General features: G+C 40.7%; 1 pseudogene across 1 annotated transcript; it reads right to left on the bottom strand.

Annotated features, from left to right (window-relative positions):
- Positions 1-15,952: 15,952 nt before the first annotated feature.
- Positions 15,953-20,946, bottom strand: LOC308506537 (elongation factor 1-gamma-like; annotated as a pseudogene). Its single transcript has 2 exons — positions 20,774-20,946; positions 15,953-17,297 (listed from the first exon to the last, which is right to left on the bottom strand). The product of its transcript is annotated as an elongation factor 1-gamma-like (transcript).
- Positions 20,947-24,533: the final 3,587 nt, after the last annotated feature.

The raw sequence follows: 24,533 nt of genomic DNA, 5'->3' as shown, positions 1-24,533 counted from the left end.
GAAAATCCAGGCTCTGCTGGTTGGCCGGGCGACCCAGGGTATGCTATTGAATTTCTCTAAGATTACATTTCTTTATCTTTAAAATGAGGACTATCAGAGCCTTTACCTCGTGGGGTCAATGTGAGGATTAAATGAGTTAACACCAGTAGAGCACTGAGCACCTCGCCTGGCCCGTGCAAGCTCTCCTAACGGTGATTGTTACTAATATTTTCATGTTAAGTCATGGAGTTAGACAATTAGAGCTCCTTAGATCATTCTCTTTGACCAGGGACAGGATTGATACTAGGGCCATGACAGGGATAGGTCTTCAAGTGGGAGGGTCAAGTGAAGTTCCTTGTAGGGACTCAAGGCTGCAAGGGGAAGCTTATTTATAGCATTTTATTTTAAGATAATTTATAGTGAGGCTTTTAAGGCAGTGTCTTAAAGGTTTCCCTCCACCTGGTGAGGGTCAGATGAGGTCTGAGTTATTTGGTGGTGATAACCAAAGAGTTCAGCAGAGACTCTTTTTCTGGAACCTCCTGGAACATATCGCTCAGTGATTTATAATCACCGAGGAGCATATTAGGATCTTAAATCACATTCCAATCAGCTGTGTGGACTTTTATAAACTACACATGGTGAAGTGCTGTCTCTGGAGACAGGTCTTGGGTCCTTCAGGGTTGAGAACCATGGCTCTAGCTTCTAGAGTGCTGGGGGGAGGGGGTGTCCAGCAGACACAGAACACACAAGTTTGAAGAGTGTGGTGATGAGTAGCCCAGGTATAGGTTCAGGCAGATTGGTTTTACATTTGGGATCTCTTTTCAGGATATATGTACCCTTGGAAGAATTAGTTAGGTTCTCTGAGATGGCCTTGTCTGAAACGGTGATAATATTCCTTTTCCTTGTGTTATTATCGTGTTTCTAGGAGATGATGTCTGTGATGCCTCGTTTGACACATCAGAACACACACACACTCCTTCATATGCTTTCGTCACTTGACTTCTGGAACAAAGCACTCCCTTGGCCTTGCTCCTCCATCACCAGCTACTTTCTCTGTCTCCTCTGCTGGTACCTGCTCTCCTCCCCAGCTCCTTAACACTGTAGCAAGCAAGGCTCGGCCTGGGCCTCTTCACTGCTCAACTTACACTAACTTCCTTGGTGATGGCAAGGCTTTAAATGCCATCTCTGTGGTGACAATTCCCAAACATGTGTCTCCAGCCTGCCCTACGGCTTGTACTCCAGGCTTGTATTTCAACAACCTAGTAAGCGTCTCTATGGGATCACTGTCTAACAGCTGGCTTAATCTTAATGTGCACACAACTGAACTCGGTCTTTCCAACTTGAGCTTTTCACAGTGTTTCGCTTTTCAGTTCAAAGTCAACTTTGTTCTTCAACCAGTTGCTCAGGCTAAAAACCTTGAGGTAATCTTTCGCTGTGTTATTACCTTTTCCCATATCCCACATTCAGTTCACCAGTGTAGTCTGTTGCGTGTACCTTGAAATGTATCCAGAACCTGACAACTTCTCACCATCTTTACTGCCATTAATCTCCCCACCTCTGCCCACCTGGACCATCTGCAGCTCAAACCATCAATTCTTGTGGGGATTATTGCATAGTCTCCTTAAGTGATATCCCTCGTTTCACTCTTGTCCAGTCTGCTCTCAATATTAGTCAGATCCTTTAAAAACAAGTTGGATCATATCACTTTGCTTAAAATCTTTCTATAGTTTTTGCCTCAGAGTAAAAGCCAAGAGCCTCACCATGGTCTGCAAAGTCTTACAACCGTCTCCCCTTGTTTGCTCTCAGACTGCTTCTCCTGTGACCTTCCTGTGACCCCATTATTCACCGTGTGTCAGTCACACTGCTCTCCCAGCTCACACCTGCCTCTTCTGCACCAGCTCCTTTCGTTTTAACCTTTTTATTTCCCACCAAACTTGGTGCCATTGCCTCTGCATAGCCAAGAGACATGATAATCAAGTCTTTCCCTAAATAAAAGAGGTTCTCCTCTGAAGAGCAATGCTGCCTTCTCTGTAGAGTGGAGGGGGTAGAACCTTCTTTTATTTCATCGTTCTGCAATGGAGACTGATGAGGCGGCTCAGTGAGCTTTGAGGCTAGAGAGGTAGATAGGTAGGACCAGATTGTGGAGAAAATTTAAAGGCCTGATAAGAAATGCACGTTTTATCCAAACATTGTAAAGTTTTAACTTGCGGAATGGCTTGATCATAATTTCATTTTAATAAATGCACTTTGTTGGTGGTTTGAAGGATAGATTCAAAGATGATGTGTGGGCAAGAGTAGAGGCTAATTTTTTTTTTCTGTCAAGAGATTCCCCCCCATACCCCACCAAGGGCAGGATGTTTGAAGGTCTCTGTAGGCCCTCTGGTCTCTTTTCTACCCCTTTTAGATATATGAACTTGGAGAAAACTGTAGGACATCCAGGGTAAGTTACTCAGTAGATAGGATTGGAGCTCAGGGGAAACGTCTGGGCTCTTCTATGGATTAGGACATCATTTTGGATCATGGAGACTAAGTCGTGCCCAGTCACACAGTCAACAAGAATTACAAGGGGATCCGAGCCTGTCTGACTCCAGAGGCAGGGCTGTTAATGACTCTGCTCTAACACAAATTCCTTTTCTCCTCCTTGTGCTCCACCCCCACCTTGAAGGACAGAAGTTCACAGCTGTGACAACCCTGTCTAAACAAGCTCCTTAACAAGATCTAAATATAGAGTTTCTTAGCTCTGACTTTCTATCTAATCCTGAAAAACTTTCCTTAATAGCCTCGCATCCTATGTGACCATCAGGAGGGGTTAGCTAACTCTACTGTGGTAATAATTTTGTAACATATAAGTATATCAAACCAACACATTATACACCATTAAACTTATACAATGTTATATGTCAGCTATATCTCAATAAATCTGGGGGGGGAGTGTCCTTAGAAGTAGTCTACACTTCGTAATTTATGACCTCCTATTCATTTCTCAACTCACAATTTTGCTTTCTGCCCAGAAACAGTTTAGTCAAGGTCACAGATGACTACCTCATTGCCAAATCTCACCCTCTATCTTCAGTTAAATAGGACACAGATCATCTGCAGACTCTGACATATGTGTCATGACTACTAAAACTAGCTGAAATTGGTTAGAATCCATCTACTGTGTTTCCCCGAAAATAAGACCTAACCAGAAAATAAGTCCTAGCATAACTTTTCAGGATGACATCCCTTGAACATACACCCTAATGCATCTTTTGGAGCAAACCTTAATATAAGACCTGGTCTTATTTTCAGGGAAACACGGTAGCAGGAAGTAAAGAAGGATACTGAGAAGGCCTGGCAGTGGTGGTTTGCAGAAGGATTTTTGCAAAAAAAACACAAAAAACAAACAACAACAACAACAAAAAAACACATTTTATGAAAGGAATGGTTCACCCTCTAGTAAACAAGCTGCAAGGCTTATTTGCTATAGTGAGTGCAGAAATCTGGTGCCAGTGCTGGCAGTAAAAATCCTTCTAAACTTGGACTTTGAAAAGCAGTGGCTTTAAAGAGATAGAGGCAATAAGACTACACAAAGAATTACATGGATGTACCATTTTATTTTATTTTATTTTTTTGCAGTAAACAGTCTCCATGGTACCAATAGAAGGTTCTTAGGATTCTAACACATACGTGGAAGTTATTCTGGTAACCTCATCCCTCCTCACAGGAACTTCCTGAAATGCCTAGTCCAGAAAAATTCAACTCATTTAATGATGTAAAAACATTCTCAAGAGTTAATATCAACCCAAACACACTTTAAAACCAACGTGGAGAGAAGTTCAGTAACATACCAACAAAGAACACTCACCAGAAAAATATTGTTACAGAACTGGTGAAAAATGTGAACATTTAGCCACAAATTTAAAGACAAAGCAACATCACCTCTGTGAAGAAGGGGGAAGAGCACAAAGAAGATGCAATAATTCATGGAATAGGTGGCAAGACAGTTAAATATATTATGGTACAGTCATACAAATAATGACATTTTAGTCAATAGTACAAAAATAAATAAGGAAACTTTCAGGTAAAGAAAGTTACCTGACAAAAAGTTCCAGGTATATTAAATAAAAAAGCAGGATGCAATATAGTATGCTGCCTTTTTTTTATTAAAGAAAAAATAAAAATATATGTTCAAATTGCCTGCCATATCTATGAAGAAAGTAAAAGGATTCAGGAAAATTTAATACTAGAGTGGCAGGGGGAAGATAGCATGTGCTTGGCTCACTTCCATCACTTCAAATCTTTGCTCAAAGTCTCCCTTTTCAAAGAGGCTCACTTCGATTGCTCAGCCCAGTGGAAGGTGAGGGCCTATTGCCTGTTTTATTTACCGATGTGCCCCAAGCACTGAGAATAGTACACATACCGTACCAGGCACTCAACAAATCTTTGGTCAACGAAGGGATGGGTAGTGGGAGAGGGAGATTTCACTGGGTACATTTGTATAGTTTAATAATGAATATATTTAAAAGTAAATTAAAAATGAAACAACACTCAGATTTATTCCTATTTTGTCCATTTCCACATGTGTAGGGATCAGTTTCCATTTCCATGACTATGCTTTGATTAGACTAAGGCTGAAAATAGTTTGTTGCTCTCAATTTCCCAGGCCACCTCTACAGTCCCCTAAATGAGGTCAGGGCTCCTGGTCCTACTTCTCAGTGCTGAAAAAGAGCCACATGGATGATGTCAGCCTGGTCTGGACCCTTTGAAAAGGACTGAATTGCCATAGCCTCCTCTGCGTGCTCTCAGAGGGTTCCAGGCTTGCTGTTCCTACAGTCTGCACTCACTAGACTTTCAGCTGTTTCCATGCTCCAGTTCAAGGAACGTTCATTGAGCTACACAGAAGTACCATGTGTGTTAGAGGTAAGAAGCTGAATGAGGCAATGTCTGTGCCCTCTCAGGGCTGATGCTCTCATCAGAGATTCAGGCATATGTGGTAATTACAGGGGACTCCACAGGTTGTTAACCTAAGGATTGTTTTTTCTAGGTCTGTATTATTTGGCTCGGGCTGCTGTAACAAATTGTCACAAACATGGTGATGTAAAATAGAAATGTATTTTCTCTCAGTTCTGGAGGACGTAAGTCAGAAATCAAGGTGTTGGCCTGGCCAAGCTCCAGGGACTTCTTCCAGCTCCTGGTGGCTCAAGGCTTCCATCACTCTTGTGTCTGCCTCTGTCTTTACATGGTCATCAAGTCTGTCTGTGTCTTTTCCTCTTCTGCCTGTGTCAAACCTCCCTCTGCCTTCCTCTTACATAAGGACACTTGTCATTGGATTTAGGACCCATCCCGATAATCCAGGATGATCTCATCTGGAGAATCTCAAATTAGTTACATTTGCAAAGACCATTTCCCCAAATGAGTTCGTATTCACAGATTCCAGGGGTTAAGATGGGGACGTATCTTTTGGGGGACTACCATTCAACCCACTAACGGTCTTACCTTTAGCACCCTATTGTGCTTTTAGTCTGCTCTGTTTATACCACGTAGGCTGATTTGGGATCAACTTAAGCCTAGTCATCAGCTAGCTGTATGACCTTTGGATATGTTACTTATCTTCCCTCTGCCTGAGTTTACCATCCAAGTGGGAATTATAAATATGCATTTGCAGGATTCTTGTGAAGATCAAATGGGGCATGGAATGTTCACCGTGGCTATCATCTATGACAGTAGAGACTGAGAGGCTTCGTTCCTCAGTGTGTAGTTGTACAAGGAGTCACTTAATTTGGTCCTTCTGCCTTAATTTTCCCAGTGCCAAGGTAAGTGCTGGAGGCTTGCTCCAATCTTGGAACACTGGCTTTGCTTTGAAGGCCTTGTGACTAGCTGGTAGGTATTTGGAAAATTTACCATTTTAAGTTTTAAGACAGTGGCAGGAGGTCTGAGTCATGTTAATTTCAGAACCCTCTGACAGGCTTATCTTCAGATTTCTTCTTTTTTTTTTTTTTTTTTTTAATGGAGATTGGAGCCTACTCAAAGAATCAAAGGAAGCTGAGTGGGGAGGTATCTTGTTTAAACATCTGCCTGTCATTTAACACTACTTGTACCCCATAGGGAGAAAGGAGAAGCTGCCTGAGAGCTAAATGCAAGCTGGAAGGGCCTAAGCAGCGTTTTTTTAAAAAGAAGGTAGATAACAGCTTCCTGTCTGGGAGAGATTACTGAAAGAGAATCTTTCATTCAACGTTTCTTTACTCTTTTCGTGAAAAAGATTCCCCCCTACAAAGTCCAGGGAGAGTTATTTGTAGTTAAGTAAGATGTTTTAAATCCTTGTCTTTTCTTCAAAGTAAGTATGTATTATCTTTTAAAAAAGGCGGGGGGGGGGGGAGATATTTAAAACCTGTACTTCCTTTTCTTTTCTTTTAAAATGAACCAATTTCTCTGGTGAAAAACCACTTTGGTCAAATAAAAATATCCCTGGAAGGCCAATTTATAAAGTAAGAAAAGAACTTCTCTCCTGTAGGGAGGGGAGGTGATGGTGGAGAAGGTAAATCACTACCCCTTAGGAGGCGACAGATGGAACCCTGGAGTGGGAGTGTGCAGTGCTGGGAGATCTGACAAGTAGGAATCCATTAAGAGCACGGGGCCAGGAGCTCAAACTGCTGCTTCCTAGCCCAGCTTTAGGGGGTCTTGGTGGTCCCCACAGCGACCAGGGGCATCAGCCTCACCTGGGAGCTTGTTGGAAATGCAGACTCTCAGGATCCATGCCAGACCTACTGAATCACAGCCTGCACGTCACAAGCTCTCCAGATGGTTTGTACGTATATTAAAGCTGGAGAAGCACTGATCTAGGGTGGCAGACAGATCTTAGGGTGACCCCCCCAAAATACCACCTCCTGTTGTTTGTTCCTTTGTGTAAGCACCACCCCCCCAACCTTGAGTGTGGCTGGGACTCATAACTTACTTCTCGCCATTTGGATACGGCAAATGGGAAGAGATTTTGTAGATATAATCAATGTCTCAGATTAGTTGAATTTGAGTTAAAAGGGAGAGTACCTTGGGTGGGCCAGACTTTATCAGGTGAACAGGCCTTAAAAGAGGGACTGAACTTTCCCTGAGATGAGAGACTCTCCTTCTGGGCTTGATGATATAAGCAGCCATGTTGGAGAAGCCACTTGGCAAGAAATGCAGTTGGCCACTAGCGCCCAAGGTCAGCTTCTAGCCAAAAGGCAGCAAAAAGCGAGGCGCTCCATCATATATCTGCAAGGAGATGATTTCTACCAATTACCTGAATGACACTGGAAGCAGCTTCTTCCCCAGCTGAGCCTTGGGATGAAAATATAGTCCAGCTGACACCTTAATTGGAGCCTTGTTAAGACCTGGAGCAAAAGACCATTAAGATGTGCCTAATCTCTTGACCAACAGAAAGTGTAAGTTAATAAATGTGTGTTGTTTTAAACTGTTAAGTTTGTGGTAACTGAGTATATCAATAGAAAACCAGTACACGTAGGGCAATGTATTTATCCACTCTGTCTTAGTTTGCCCAATGTAAAAAGGGTGCAGAAATAGTGTTACCCATGGGGTCATTGGGCAGATTAGAATACTATGTATAAAATGCTTAAAACTGTGCTTGGTAAAACATGGTAAGTACTAAAGATGTATTATTATATTATATAACTGATCCAGAGAATTACATGATTATAATTCCCTGCCTTTTGAAAACTGCTTTTAAATGAGGCTAAAGCAGCATAGACAAAGTGAATGCTGGGCAGGGAATTATGTTGTATCTTGTGTGTATGAGCTTCTAGGACATCCCAAATGTGTCTTTTGAATTTGTTTCAGTGAAAATGTACACGCTGCTGGAGTCTATGTGTCTTGTGTTAGATTTATTTATTAAAGAGAATCTATCCACGCATCTTCTGGTTACAACTCAAAGTGCGGAAATGTGTACCTTATCTTCATTTTACACACAGGTAAGTTGAACTGTGGCGGATATTATTTCTCCATGTTGTAAAAGAAATACAGGGTATAAATTGAATTGAAACCTGGCAACTTGATTCAAGTCCAGATTCTCAACACACCATAGGTTATTTGCTACGTGGCACAAGACAGGTTCAGGTAGAAGACAGACTATATTAAATAGACATTTCTCACACACACTCTTCGCACACAATTTCAACACTTGCTTTTTCTTCTGTGTCTGCCCCTCCTAACCTTCCAGTCAATAAACCATTCTTTTTTTCCCCCCTTTGACAGAAACTTTGTTGTGGGACTTGCCAAATGTTATTTCTGATTATATACCATCCCTTGCAGGTATAAACAATGCAGGAGCCATAGCAGGTCTGAGCCTTTGAGTGGCAGCATGACTACTGTCATGACAATAAAATGAGAATGAGATGAATTCTACCCTTTCTTCTGACACTTTTTTTTTCTTTTTTAGCCCCTACCTGAATCTTCATGCGCAAAGCAATTCCAACCACTTACTTTCTGAGTATCCCTGTTATTCTTTGTCAATGCCTGTGTTACCTTTTTATTGGAATGACCTTGTGTGTTGTATTTAAAACACTGTTTAGATATTTTCAATTATAATAACCTTTCAGGAGACTTGTTTCTGGCAGCAGCCTGTTACATCGCTCTTTGTAATGTAAGCACTCCTAAAGCTCAATATGCGTTCAGGAGTGCTTTTTGTTCCACTCTACCCAGGACACTCACATTTGATTCTTGGCAAATACAACAGATGAGGTCACTCTATAATTGAACTTTCATAAATCATCCTCTGCTACGTGCAACCAAATTCCCACAACCCTTTTTCCCTCAAAAACCTTTTCTAAGCCACTAAAGGGTGAGATAAGGAAACATGTTTATCTCCCTCAGTCCATGTTTTACTTTTCATTCCTTTATCAACTAAGGGTTTAGGTTTTGTTGCTCATGCAAATGTGCTATTCTCACCTCAGCCTGCTGAGGAAGTGGCTGAGTTGTGAAAACTGTGTATGTCCTCAGATACTCATGATAATACGATAGAGTATATATATGTATATATGTATATATATTTCTTATTCATTAATTTAATATGCCAGTCTTGATGTTCACAAGTCACATCTTAATTAAAATACAGGTATCTGCATCCATATATATTATATATATCCTTGTATTAGAAGTCCTTGGAATTCTAATAAACTCTAACCCTAAGATGCCAACATAAGAGACTAATTTTTTTTATTGTGTTAAAAAATAGAGGAGAGAATATTTTTTACATATTTAAAAATACTTGACATAGGGAAAATGAAAAAGAGTGAGCATAAACTTTCCTTTAGACCATTATTAGGGGCTGAAGATATTAAAATAGCACCAACATAATACAGTAATAACAATGATGCTGCTGCTGCTGCTGCTGCTGCTGCTGCTGATGATGATGATGATGATGATGATAGTTATACTGTCTTTTTAAGTCTGAATCCAGCTAGGTTAGTATATATGCATTTTTTAATGACTGATTAGAAAATTTACATTCTTTTTTAATGACTGGTTAGAAAACAAACAATACTAGAGAGTAATAAAGAAATTATTACATGACAGATTTTCCTTCAGAAAGTTTTCACAGTCACTATGTTTTTATGATATCTTGACCGAGGGTGGGAAAAATTATTTTACACAAAGAAAATTTAAGACAATGAGATTAATTACACAATTGCATAAGAAACATGGCAAAGATACAAAATCTAGATCATGTCATATTTGTGTTCTGCTGTGCCTTGTAATGAACAAACTGGAGAGCAGCATAGGCTGCGAACAAGAATAATACGACGCAGTGTACACAGACAGCTGGTACAGACGCTCAAATGTTGAAATATTCATGTAAACAGTCATAAACACCTCATCTCTGTGCCAGGGACCTGTAGACAATCCTCACCCAGCAACTGAAGGATTCACACCTGGCACCTAGTGGGACCTTCAAGACGCAGCTTGAATTCAGTGCTCAGGCTGTCCCGGTGGTTCAGTATTCTGAATGCCACCCATGGATACAGTTGTTTAAGAAGTAATTGTGATGCCAGTGAAGTTGCAGTAATTCGAGTGACCTGTGGCTGTCGTTTAAAAGATCGTGATATGTCTTCTTTCCATTGCAGTGTGTTTTATTACATTTTCATCTTAAACTCTAAAAAATGTCAATTAATCGGCTTCTGCTCTGTACAGTTCCAACCTGGAAAGCTATTTCACAGGATCTGACATTTGAAAATCTGAATACCTTCATGAGGCTGCTAAAATAGTCTCACTGAGACAGGAATGGAAGATAGAAAAGGAGTGTGTCTCTACATGTGCTTTAAGGTGGTAATCTGAGGAGACCAGAAATAGTTATCAGAACAACTTCTTAGAGGGTGCCAGGATTTGGCTACAGTGCTGCAAATCTTGCTTGTTATGATAAGCTGGCCTCAAACACACAAGAGCTTGTGATCTTCACTGGAAGATAAAGACAGTCTGTGAATTGAGTTAGATAAACCTCACGAGCTATTTTTCTTTAAACGAGGGAGGACTAGTAACTGAAGTTTGAAATATCTGCAAATGAACCACTCTTGTCTTTCTGTTGCAATGATATAACATGGTTAAAGCAACATTTCATGTAGTAAAGATCCACCATAAATTTCCAACATTATCTAAAGGTCTTTAATGTCAAGACTAGTTCTTAGGGAAGGAGGCTGAAGACTAAAACTTCGGACGTTATTATCTGTCTCAAAGGCTGTTCAGAAATTTTGTCTTAAGACAGGTTAATTTCAACTTTTATTCTCTGTGGAGTAGACATTGTTTCACCTTTATGACCTTAACTCGTTTGCATCGCTATTCCCCATTTTCCAAGTAAAACTTTCTCCTACTTAGTAATGGCTAGCCACGTCAACAAGATGAGTGTGTTGCTGATTGATGACCTAGTTAGTTTTTCTCTTTCCCAGTCCCATGCGTACTCTGATTTAGCGTGAAATGCATGCCCCCATTACCTTTCCCGTCTTACTCAGGTGGCTTTCCAGGTCCCATTACTGAATACTGTCGGTGAAATTTTGTGTTTTCTGATACAGTGACAGACCCGAAGACCATAGCCTGATTTTTCAATCAATGGTTGCACAATATGATCTCATTTTTCCTTCTTGTTATATTCTCCCTCTGGGCTTGGCTTTCAGAAACAACTCAGTTGCATTTCAATCTAAATGTACAGCTGATTTGCTTGACCTTTCTATTCTGCACAGTCTCTCGGGGCAAATCGGGCTCTCAGCTACCCTCTTCCACATTTCATAGCAACAGGCAGAACATGCTCTTATTCACTGCTTTTCCAGCCACCAACTGTTTTGCTCAGCAGGCAGCTATGTTATGGTTGAGAAGTAGCCTTCTAACTGACCTAATATTTATTTAACCAAAAGCAACCTCTGGGGCTAACCTACGATCATAGTGAGAATTAATCAAACATTTTCTGTACACCCAGTGTGTATTAAGCATGTCAAGAACTTGTGATTAGAAACTTCATAGGGTGGGATTTATACTCACTCAGGCTCCTTGAATACCTTTGGGGCTATCAGCTTATACTTGGGACATTCATGAAATATGGAAAGGAAACAGCAGTGCAGTGAATGTTGTAGTAAACTCAAGTTACAAGCCAAGATTTGTGTTAGAGGCAAGTCCCTTTGGTTAAATTAACATTTTTGAGTGCATATAAGTGAAAGTATCCTTTTATTTTAAAGCAACTAGTCATAGACTTAAAATAAGTGGAAAAAGATGTAAAGAAAATCAAATAAAATTTTTTGTTCTTTTTTAAAAAGATAAGTCATGAAACTGCTACGTTTTAGTCATTTATAAGGTCTAAAGTGTAAAAATATTTGGGCAGATTTTAAAAATTGCATTCCAGGTTCTCAGTTTTTCTTCCCCAGAAGTCAACTCTTCTTATCCAGCTTTTCTTATTCTCAAAATTATCCTAGATAATCCATGTATCAATCCAGTGTAATCCATTACTCTCCCACTTTACCTAGCGCCTGGATCCACCAAAGCTAGCAGTCTCCCAGTCACCACTTCTCAATCTTTATAACTTGCCCCTACACCTGTCCCTCTGCCCCTTATTCAATCCTCATTTCTTACTCTTTGTTCTCTCCTCTGTCTCTCTATTCTTACTCATTGAAGGAAATATGTTCCTAGAGAGCAGAAGCCATGTAGCAAGTGCCATGACCATGTTGATCGTCTCTAGGACATAAGTGTTGGTGGTTTCAACAAATTTCCTGTTTGTTTAGTTTGAAGGCAAAAGCAAAGGACTTAACTTTTGGAATACTCATTCTTGGGATGCCCTCTGGGAACACAACCACCATGCTGGGGGAAGCCCAAGCCAAGGGGATTGGCCACACATAGACTTTTTAATTAATAGCTGTCAGCTGAGCTTCCAGTCAACAGCCAGTTTCAGTGAGGTCTCTTAGGTTTCCAGCTTAGTTGAGTGATTAGACACTTCCAGCCCAGCAGTCATGTCATTGCACCTACAGGAGACTCTAAAAGAGAACATCCTAGATGACAGGTCAACCCACAGAACCCTTTTCTAGATGGCAAAAGTATCTCACTTTTTAACAGGGTCAAAATCATCTGGAGGCTGTAGTTTTGTAAAGACTCCTTATGGACCCTTTCAAGTAGATAAGAAGACTTCTAAGCATCTTACAGACAGTATCTCACCTGTGGTTGTCAGATAAAATGCAGGATACAATATTGGGCAATATTTATACTAAAAACTTACTCACTGTTTATCTGAAAATCAAGGTTAACTGGATCTCTATTTTACTTGCTATACTTGGCAACATAGCATGCCCTGAATCTCTACCCCATGAAAAAAGGAGCTACTCTCAAAGAGACTACTTACCTTAGCTATCCATACATACTTCATTCCTTGGCTCCTTATTAGATCAATAAAGAAAGAAGATTCCCTAGATCAATCGAATCCAGTTATTACAAAGCTATAAATCTCTCTCCAAGATCCTCCAAACAAAGATTCATCCTGAACATTCCCAAACTTTTATACATATGTAACTCAATCTCACAAAACAAATCTAAAAGCAAACTAGAACTTGGACTTTGGAAAAGTCAAATGCAGACAAAAATAAGCTTTGAAGAAAACAAAGCATTACTTGTTTTGCTGTGTCTCTGAAGGATACAGTAAAGGAAAAAGAAACCAAAGAGTCTGGATGATTGTCAGCAACAACAACAAAGAAAGACTTTAAAGTTTATGGAAAAACAATACCAATAGCATTTAATTTTTGCATATTGCTTCATAGTTTACAAAAGATTCTCATATTATCTAATCTGAATTTCACAAGAACCTACGTGAAGAAGAAAACGAATAGACCATCTTTTAATACCATGGGCCTTAACAATGACGGGTATTCATTCAATACACTGTTAAGTTGAATACTTATTTCTAATTCCCCATGCGGAAACTGAGGTTCTGAGAAATTATATTAGTTGCCCCCTGCCAGAATTAAACAATGTGTGAGAAAGCCAGGACTTGTCCCGATTAAGTGGATTTTTCCATTTAACCATGCAACCTCTCTGAAAATACCGGGCATTATAGGTGAGAAAAATGCTGATTCCCCTAATATTATTGAGCACCTATTATGTTATGTATCAAGCACTAAGCTAAGTAGGTTTGCACTCATTTTCTCACTTCACAGGATCTCTCAGTAACTGTTTATGCAGAATTCACATATCTAAACCTACAAAGCCAAGAATGTGAAAATAAGTTGAAAAGTTTCAGAGCAGTCAAAATAAAGGCCAAAGTGTAAGTTCATTTAGTCATTCAACACATACTGATTGAGTGCTGATTATGTATCAGGCATTCCTGTAGGTTCTAAAAATGCAACTATGGCCTTGCTGTCTTAGATGTTTGAGTGCAGTGGTTGATGAATACAGAAACACAACCCTGCACTGACACGGTTATGCCTTTATTCAGTGCAGAGCTCCTTAAATGACCACACAGAATCTATGTACAAATTCTAACTTTAGACAAATTCTAACAAGCTCAGTTATCTGTTATCCCTTCTACACAGGTTGGAAACTGCAACAAGGAGGATATACTTAGAAGCCATACGTGACCATCTGATAGTGGAAGAGGACATGGCAGACACAATTCCAGCTGAATGTGAGGTTGAAGTCATCTAATATTTTGGCTAAAGATCCATAGAAACCCCAGTCAGTGATAAACCCTGAGACTGCCATTGATTTTTGACATTAATTGAATTAGTGTTTTTATCTATGACCCAGATATATAGGCTAACAAAGCTACTAAATAAAATAATCCCCTTTAAAAACTACATCAAAGTAATACATAATTAAAGTAATTCTCTGGAAAAATGTTCTATATCAAATATCTTATTCTTGACAATGTTAAACAAGATAGTGCTATGTTAAAACATTCAAAGGATAATTACATGTATAAAACAGCGAAAGTCATTTGTTTCTGCTCCCTCATTTTAAAGCATAGATCTTTCTGCACATAATATTGTTAATATCAATAACATCCGTGGCAATTTCTGCATTATACATTAGTATAGGTTGAAACTCTAAGAAAAAAAAGTCCAAAATAAACCTACACAGCATAAACTAAGCAGCCAGAAAAATCTTCAGTGGGCTAGAAGCTTTTTTCTGCAGAGCTGGGCTACCTGACGTCTTGGAGCAGCTCTCAAACTTTTATTGCTTTCACAAGCATGATAGATGGCGCTTAAAGAAAATCTGGCTATAAATTTAAGCAAAGTTTACCGTAATGGCATTAGAGTCGATATGGACAGGGATGTACTACTAACTCTTTCTGCCTTTTCCCTCGCTCTCGTCCTTATTCAAAAGGTGTCTCAATATAATAAGAAAACAAGTTGTTAGGATTTATGAAATTGTAATCTACAAATAACCACCATAAGGTCATTGCTGGTGTTGTCATGCAAGAGAATAAAACCCAGGACATGTTTGTCTACTAGGCTCAGTTGGTAAATGCTTTTGCTAAAACGCCACCTGTTGTATGGAGTTGACTACTTTTGGTTTTGTCTGCTGGGCTTTCTTTCTTTTTTCTTTTTTTTCTTTTTTCTGGAAACAACACCTTAACTTTTCTCTTGGAAATCATTTTACGCTGCCTAAGTAGTTGAGTAGGACTGAAAACCTACCACCCGCCCAGTTTCTCCCCTCCTAGTAAGTGATTAAGTTCACAAATCAGCATATTTTATCCCCCTGGAGGCAGGAATGGGTAAGTGACCCCACTGATACAGTGAGACTTAATCCCAGAGTTTTTGTAGAATTATTGGAAAAGAAAAGTTTTCTTCCTATTAGTGTTGCTAAGTTATAAGGTAAGCTGTTTTGCTGCTTCATGGGGAGCACCTCTGAGAAAATGAAAGCAACATAAAGGAAAGCAAAACCAGAAAATGGAAAGAGTGAAGAGTCCACATAATCCTAATTTAGAACTTTGGTCAAGCCATATCTGAAGAAGTTACTCCCCTAGACTCTTCAGTTATGTTAAATAATAAATCCTTTTTTGTTTGTTTGTTTTGCCTAAGCCAGCCTAAATTGGAACTTCACTTAAAATCAATCAAAATTTAGAATTAAAATATGTCAGTCAGAGTGACATTATATAAAGAACCATGATTCTGCTTTAATTTCGGAAGGAAATGCATAAACTTTGATTCTTTAATTGCAATTAGGTATCACACATGTGTGCTGCTCACCCCGTAGCACTGTGAGGTGTCTGAGAGACAGAGCATGAGTCCAGGCCATCATTTGTCCTTTCCACATGTTTAATTCAATGAGAGACTTTACTACTCCTAAGAATGTCTTATGGCCTAGCAGCATAAAAAAGCAATTGGTCGTTTCCATTTGTGAGAAATCCCAGCTCAAAGTACAACCAAACACTGAGCCTTACAGGTGGCTTTTTTTCTTTTTCAATGTTCAATTTTCTTTAATGACCCCCATCTCCCTGAAGGGTCAGTGTAGGCAACTAGGCGATGGAAAGAGATATTCACCTGAAGGTCTTGCCCTGATTGAAGGCTTTGCCCACTTGCTGGGAGGCCCCCTCCCGCCAGTGTCTGGGTCTTCTCGCCGCCAGGATCCAGTCTCCGCCATGTCTCTGATTTTAGTCCGCCTGCCAATCTGGACTCAGTGGAAAGACAAGCTCCTAGGCTTGGAAGGTTCAGACTCCAGAAATGGAGCTGCTATTGTTGGCTCCAAAGAGGATGACACTGGCAAAGGCATTCTTCCTCAGCTTGTCCGATTGCTGGAACATTCCAGTGATGAGATTGTAACTCATAAAAGTCTGGATGAGCTCTTCTGGGAAATAGTACTGGGCATACCACAGGGACCAACCATCCTTATCAATCTGCTCCCCCCAAATACGGCAACTCCACAGAGAATGTGTCCTCGTTAGAGTACTTGCTCTTCAACTCATCCAACACAGAGGTAGATACTCTTGGGCAGGTGAACAAAGGGGTCCTTGGCCTTCGGCTCAGCAGCCAGCGCCTGGTCACATTTGTCCATCTCCTCCTTGGGAGCAGGGGCAGCTGCTTTTCTCTCTTCTTTCCACTCAGCCTGGGGATACTGCTTCTCCGCCCAAGAATCTTTCTCCTTCCGTGGGGTGTCTTTTTTAGTCTGGATCTCTGCAAAGTTTTTAGCATCCAACTGAGCCATCTTCTCAGAGTTTCACCTCCCCCAAGACACCCTGGGACTGGGACTGGTTAATGCAGGTGAGGAACTAGCGGTTGGTACTGGGGAAGCCTGGGGGGAAGGAAGGCTCCAGGACCCTTGTATAGAGCCACAGTGCAGCTCAGATAACCGTGATGTCAGCCAATGTCACACATTTGCCCACTAGAAAAGTCCTGTCTTCAAGTGAGCGCCCAGAAGCCCCAGAATTTGCCTCTCCTCCTGCTTTGCATTCTCTGTGGCCTGCGTGTTGCTGTGCATGATGCCCAAGGTGGGGAACACCCATGATGGCTGGGAGCACTATGCCACTACCAGCAAAGCTCACCCCTGTGCCACCTGTGCTGCTGCCTCTGGAATACTTTCCTGAAGCTCCTCAGGGCTCACGTAGTAGGCGACGGCATTGCTTTGAACACACAGAATCCATTGTCACCTTCAAATGCTGGAAGCTTGCCAGCCAGAGATTGACAGAAAAATCCAGGGGTGCGGTTGTTTAGGCCAAAGTGGAAGTGGGGTGGTGTGAGGAGCATGCTGATCTGAGCTGTGTTGTACTGAGTGGCCATGAGGACCTCGAAGCTCTCCAGTTTTCAGGGTACGTGCACGGGGTCTCAGCCACCAGGGTGACTGCACAGAGAAAGGGGGTGGGGCTCTCAGTGCTGTCTAGGTGGCATCTTCACGAAACACACAATATGATACCCAAAAGCAAAGAGTTCTTGAATTGGATTTAATGTAGCCTACCCACGTGAGCAAGATGCCTTATTTTACTTTCAAATGTTTCTGGTAACCTAGTACAAAAAGTAATGGTATAGAAAAGCTGCCATTTAATGAATGCCTCTATTGGGCCAAGCACTGTGGTACATCTTTGCATGGAGGGTATTATTAGTTACAAGATTGTTGTTCTGATGGTATTAGGGAGGTAAATATTTACACCTTTCAAGAGGGAGGATTGGATTTAGTTTTCCTGCCAAATAATGTGTCCTTCGGGGTTAACAGGGACATGGTAACTGAGTCCACTTAATAATTATACACTAAATCTTGGTGATCACATGTGAGGCTGGTGACACAGATCCAATGAGTTGAGCTTCCAGGGGAAAGATTAGCCTTTCCTCTTCCAAATTCCTCTTCCAAATTCCTTTCCTCTTCCTATTCCAAAGAAAGACCCCTTCTGAAGGAATTTCTCCTTTCCTTCCTCTTTGTCAAGTCATGTACCATCTTGCCCATGAACCTGTAGGTCTAGATTTACTTCCTTCCTCGATAGGATATAATTTCGTTAGCAAATTAACAAGTCAACTTTGCCTTAGATTGGGCTCTCTTCTTCTGATTTCTAATCAAAAATTGTTTTTCATTATCACAGGTATCCTTTTCAGGGATGCTTTTCTCTTAGTCTCTAACTTTGAACTCACCAAAATTAATGCATGTGCATGCATGCATGAGTGTGCGTGTGTGTGCGTGTGTGTGCGTGTGTGTGAAGCAAGTGGCTACTTTTAAAGGTATGCATAACTCTTTGCCATATCCCAGATTGAAGCCCTGATGAGCTTCTGGAGGGAAAGGAATTTCATAGCACGAAAGGTTAACTGCAGTGAGGGATAAAGGATGTAGCCGGATGACTTACTGATGAATCAACAAAAGGGTATGTGTTTTCAATGCCAGAGAAAACATAGTATGCAACATAGTTTATTAGTCTCTTTTGTGTTTAATAAAATGGACTTGTGTGGCAAAAGGTGTGCATTCTGTAGTCAGAAAGATCTGGTTTAAAATCATTCTTAGAGACTTAACTGGTTGTATCACGTCAGGGGACTTTCTGACCCTCTCTGTGCCTTGGTTTTCTTACGTGTAAAATGGGAAGATAATGGGAGTGCTGAAAGGTTTATATTCAATAATGTTGGTGAAGTGCTGAGCACCCACTGGGCACTCAAGCGTTCCGTGATAGACTCTGATCCTACCTGAAAGTGGCCGGGGCACTTGTTCAAGAGGTCAGTATCAGTATCTTGATTCAGTTCCTGAGTGGCAGTTGAAATGTGACATGCAAACTTTGACAGTTTTTATTGAACTCAATACTAAGAATTTGGATGGTGACAGACATCTAAATTCTAAGTTGGAATGAAATAACCAGTTCACTGCGTTTTCCCCCTTTCTCTTACATTTTGAGAGCAAGCTCACTGTGAGGGTTAGGATCCATTTCCTGCGTTTGCCACATCTCTACACCATGGATTTCCAACCTCTTTGATAAGAGGGATATGAAACCTGAGTATTTCCCACCCTTTTGATAAGAAAACATGTCCATGTTTTAGACCAAATGTCATCAATGGAATAGAAAAAATGATATGAGAGGTTTCATATTATCATTCACACAGAAACCAAACTGGGAGACTTAGAGGTTACTTGGAACTATACCTCTGCCCTCTGGCAGAACTGGATTCAAAACTTTTCATAAAACAAATAAACTTTGTTTTTTTGTTCAATCTTGATTATCTGGTAAATCTAATAATATTGTTGCCAAGAAAGAATGTATACTACTTAAGACCTCACTACTGAGTTTTCCTTCTTTGCAGGTGACCTAATTTTAATTTTCTCAGCGTAAGTTTTCACTTACCTGTAATTCACAGCAGAAGGTCTTCCAAAAGTAATCTCTGGTTTTCTGAATTCAACATGTGATGTAGACACTTTGTTCTGGTTTTATTCATCTAGTGAAATTCTATTGATTAAAGCTTTTAAAAAGAATTTTAGTTATCTTAAACTTTCCCTCTAGTTTATATATTTATTAAGGATACTCTTTAAAACTCCATAGTAGGGAAAATTTGAAACAAAGACAAAAGTAGAGAGTACAGCATAGTAACTTCCCTGTTCCCTGAGACACCATCACCCAAGTTCAGCAATCATAAGCTAAAGGCCAAGCCTGTGTCATCTACATGTGCTCCCAGCCTCCTTCCATTGCCAGATTAGGCTGAAGTAAACCCTAGACAGCATATCCCTTTATTAAATATTTCAGTCTGGCCTATCTTTCTAAAAGATAAGTTCTCCCTCATTTTTAATATATCTATAATACCATGATACACCTGAAAAATAAACAATCATTTTTTAACATTATGATCAGCCACTTAGGGTTCAAAATCTACCAAACAAATTGTACTTTTATTAATATAAAACTGAAGCTTCTTTCCCCAGGTGTGGTTTCCAGAGCTCATCATCAATCTCTGTGGCACCACCGGATGGCCACCCTGTGCCTACCAAGAACTTTTGGCTACCAAGTTGATCCAGTTTTACTCAGAACTCAGGATATTCTCTGGGCGCACTGTGTCCAAGGCCCAGGATAGCTGCCTGCTCTGAGATACAGGGAAGGGTGGGCCCTGAAAATCCACACACATCCATGAGACACCGGTCCAGTGGGAATGGCTGACAGTGGGAATAAGCAAAGCTTTCTCCTCACCCATTAGTAAGCTGGGTGATACACAGGTGTGGGCCGGGGCCCTAATTATAGATGGGGGAGACTCCATTGCATACAGCTTCCTCCCCACCCTCCCACATGATGCAACCTAGGGGTGGAGGGTGGAGGAGTGAGGCAGAAGTTGGTATCTGTTGTTCCAGAATGTCCTTTCCAGTGAACCCCAGGGGAGACGACAAAGATAAAACCCTTCCAGTATAAAAGGGACATGCTATCTAACTAACACTCCGCTCTCTGAGTTCCCTCTCCAGGTGAGGTTGTTCCCTGAGAGCAAGTCTGACAGATGAGCATATCCCACGGAGGTCCGGGCTCAAATCTGTCTATTGGGAATGTGCTTGAAGGATAACGCCTAAATCGGGTGGGTGGTTGTAGATCTGGAGACTGTAGTGTACAGTGTAGCTCATCACCCTCTTGGAGAGGGTGGCAGCTTCCTGGCAACCTTTGGTGGGAACTACAGAGAAATGGGGCAAAAGCTGTTACTGACTCTACCATCAGTGTAGCTTCTAGGCTGTGTGGAGGAAAACTGTCCAGAGCAGATTAGCACCTGGGTTTTTTTGGGGAGACAGGGCTTTGCTCAAGGAAGAGACACACACTGATATTGGGGTAGGTTGCGTTATATTGCCAGGACAGTGCTTTCCTTGTTTCCAGCATAATGGATTTAATGTGGCTACACCACCACAGTCACCGAGGAGGACCTGAACCCACCTCTCCAGCCTCATCTGGTCCTCTATCATCCAGCCACGGGCAGCTTTTAACACCTCTTCAAGAGCCACATTGCTCTGTTGACTTCTGGCGTTCATGCTGCTTCTTCCACTTGGAATGCTCATTCTTTTCCATGTTCCGTTTCTAACAGCAGAGAAGAGTAGACGATGGACCATTCTTCACACTAACAGCTCATCTATGCTGTTGACAGAGCATGTTGTGCTCAGTTACAACCAATGGCTCCAACACAGAAAATAGGACAAACCTCCCATCACTGATGCTGGGGGGGCTATGTCAGGTCGCTGACATAGGGCTTGGGGGAGTCATCTGACTTCTTATACCTCAGGCCCTGAGAGCCCCAGATTACAGCCATCTCTGAGCGTGGTTACCAGAGTGTCGACCCCCAACAGTGTGAATGGCCATGCTAGGGCTGCTAGTCTAGCCTTCCATTTAAATCCCATTTTAAATAAATGATTTCCCATTTTAAACAAATGATGATGCAGCCCCTGCTGGAAGAGCTGATTCACAATTGAGCTCAGTTTGTGGTTGAACAATTCTCGTTCAAACAACACATGGTTTTTGGTATTTTGTTCTCCAAAATGAGTTTCTAAAACTTCTATCCACGGGCCCTAGTTCTGGAGAAACACACAGAGATTTAATCACCCTCCAGTGTAACAGACCTTGAAATATTTGAAGAGAGATGTAAGTTGTGGCCATATGTGATGCAATTGAGACATTACCTTGATTTAATCTAAAAGGACAATGGGAATTATTAATTATTTTGGAGGAGAAATGGGGATTGTTTTTTCTAATTGTATAGTGATTATTCATTGCAGGGACTATATTTATAAAACCATCTAAAATAGAACCCTGCTAAAAATAACTCATTTATCTATCACTCTTAAGTCACATTCCATTCTCCCAATACTACTTCCATAGACTATCACTATGTCTGGCAAGTGGACACTATAAATGTACTTTAAAGAAAAGTCTCATTTAAAAATTCTCTGTCCTACAAAAGATACCCAGCCAACTTTATTGATGGTCTGAAAGAAATGTCATTCGATTCTTTGTGATTTTACTATAGAATAGAACCCTGGATCATCTGCTTCATTAATTGATTAACTTGGGTTAGTATGATCGTGATGATGGATTACTTTTTTCTCTAGGCTGAATTCTTCATTTTCAAATCGTTATAAACTGAATTCATGCTCTGACTTATTCAGAGGTTACAACCAGCTAACTCAGTCGCTTTGTTTAGTTCCTAAATCACTTCCCTATTTTTAGATCATTACCATGTTTGAGACGATTAGATAACCTTTGATTTCTTGTGCGTACGGCAGTCTGAGGTGCCAGCACTTAGGCTAACATAGCTAAATCTTGTTCATGGATTGAAAGTAAGGGACTGGTTGTATGTGTGACATCTAATTAAGTGGAGTTGTTTGCTGAGACTAGATCCATCTAATAACTTCAGCCTAAGTTAAGTTAGCTGTGTTTGAAGCTCCTGCCCTTAGCAAGTAACTCAATGGTGGCATTCCCCCTCCTACCAACTGGCATGTTCTCTGTAACTAAGCCACCTACAGTTGGTTGTGTTGCTGTGTGATCGCCAAAGAAGTCATACCATGCCCTTACAAGTGAAGCCACAGTGACTAGCTCTGTTTAATGCCATTCCAAGTAAGTTTGCCAGGAAAAATGATTGACTCATGGAAAGAGAACCTGTATTAAAAGTAGAGGAGAGTACAGAGAATTTATGTAAGAAGGTCCTGATACCTAACTCACTTTGAAATAGATGTTTGTATCCCTGACTCTATGTTTTATGTATTGAAAATGTAAAGGCCCATGGGACTGATATATAACCTACTAGTGGATACTTCTCAACTGAACCTTTTCATATCCTAAAACACCAAAGTTCTCTTTATGGGACAGCTTCTCTTGCTCCACCTCCACCCCCAGATATCATTGGAATAGAACCGTGGTTCTTAACCAAGGATAATTTGGTCCCCCAGGGGATATTGGGCAATGTCTGGAGACATTTTTGGTTGTCACAGATGAAGGGTTGCTACTGGCATCTAGTAGATAGAGAAGAGGGATACTGTTAAAAATCCTACAGTGCACAGGACAGGCTATAACAAAGAATCACCTGGCCCAAAATGTCTATAATATCAAGGTTGAGAAACCTTGGGCTGGAAAATTTATTTCTAATTGATTTACATTTCTTCCCTAGTGACTTTAATTTTATTTACTATTTTAGATCACTTTCTGGAGTCCCACAATGAGTAAGGTTAGTATAGAACTGCTCTTTATAGAAAGTCTCTGAACCACACCCAAGATGGACCCCCATTACAAGTGTAACAAGATAATCTTGGGTGAGATTGTTTCTCCATGTTTTTTGTACCGTTAATGAGGAAAGACTGAAAAAAGAATGAGCGTTAGTTTTGCTGCCATAAAAAATCACCACAAGTTTTGAGGCTTAAAATAACACAAATTTATTGTCTTTCAATTTGTAGGTCGGAGACCTGACATGGGTCCCACTGGGCTAAAATCTGTTGGCAGAGCTGCAGTCCTTCCTGAGGCTCCAGGGGAGTATTCATTTCCCACCTTTCCAAACTTATATAGGCTGCCCACATTCCTTTGCTTGTGGCCCTTATCCTCTGCAAAATCAGTAATTCAGTAATGTTGCATCTCTCTGACCATTATTCTATAGTCATATTTACCTTTGATCACCCAAGGAAATGTTCTCTGTTTCTAAGGACCTTGGTGATTACATTGGGCCCACCCATATAATCCAGGATAATTTCAAGTCCTTATCTTAATCACATCTGTAAAGTCCCCTTTGCCATGTAAGGTAACATACATAATATTCACAGGTTCCAGGGAGTAGGGTGTAGACATCTTTGGGAGCCATTGTTCTGACTATCACAGAATAATACTAATTTTGGCATCACCTAACTTCCGTTGGACTACTGACATCCTACAAACTAAGGACAAGCTAAAGAACACGGGCTTTGGGAAATATACGGTCAGTTGTCATAACATTGTCCTGTGAGCAGTTCAACCACAATTTTGTAGATAGGAGTGGATTTGCCTCTGAAGAAAATGGGCATTTCAATTGTCAGTTTTTCTGAAAAGAAGTCATTCCTGAGTGAGTACATCTTAGAACAGGATAAAGGACACACTTCCTTCTTGCTAGGAGACCTGGGCTCCCTTTGGTCTATACGTGGAGGTGTCGGGTGTGGAGGTACTTGGAGCAAGACAACTTTTGGGTGTAGGATAAAACCTTGTCGCTGAGAAAGTGGCCTGGGATAGAGGACATGACATGAAACATGAATCTACTTTGTAAAGGACCTAGAAGGGGCTGGATACTGTATATTATCTTTGAATTCCTTTTAGAATTGGATTTTGTTTTTTAGTATCATGTTTCTACAATGCTGTAAGAAGTGAAGTGGAAGGGGTTCTGCTGCTTGGACATGGCTCTCATGAGTTAAGAATAAACAGCTTACAAAGTCCAGAATCTGATGACTGGTCACATGAAGATTTAGGAAACACACAAGATACTGAGATATTCAGAAACTGTTACAAGAGAAGACTGTGCTATAGACTGAATTTTGTGTCCCCTCTTAATTCACATGTTTAAACCTAATCCCCGATGTGATGTTATTTGCAGGTGGGGCCTTTGGGAGGTGATTAGGTTTGAATTGGATTAGTGCCCTTATAAAATTGGCAGAGCCCTCGCCACCTTATGTTATATGAAGACACAGCAAAA

The sequence above is a fragment of the Rhinolophus hipposideros genome, assembly GCF_964194185.1.
Source record: "Rhinolophus hipposideros genome assembly, chromosome: 13".
NCBI classification, from domain to species: domain Eukaryota; kingdom Metazoa; phylum Chordata; class Mammalia; order Chiroptera; family Rhinolophidae; genus Rhinolophus; species Rhinolophus hipposideros.
The sequence above is the reverse complement of the archived record's forward strand: the minus strand, read 5'-3'. Positions and strand labels throughout refer to the sequence as shown.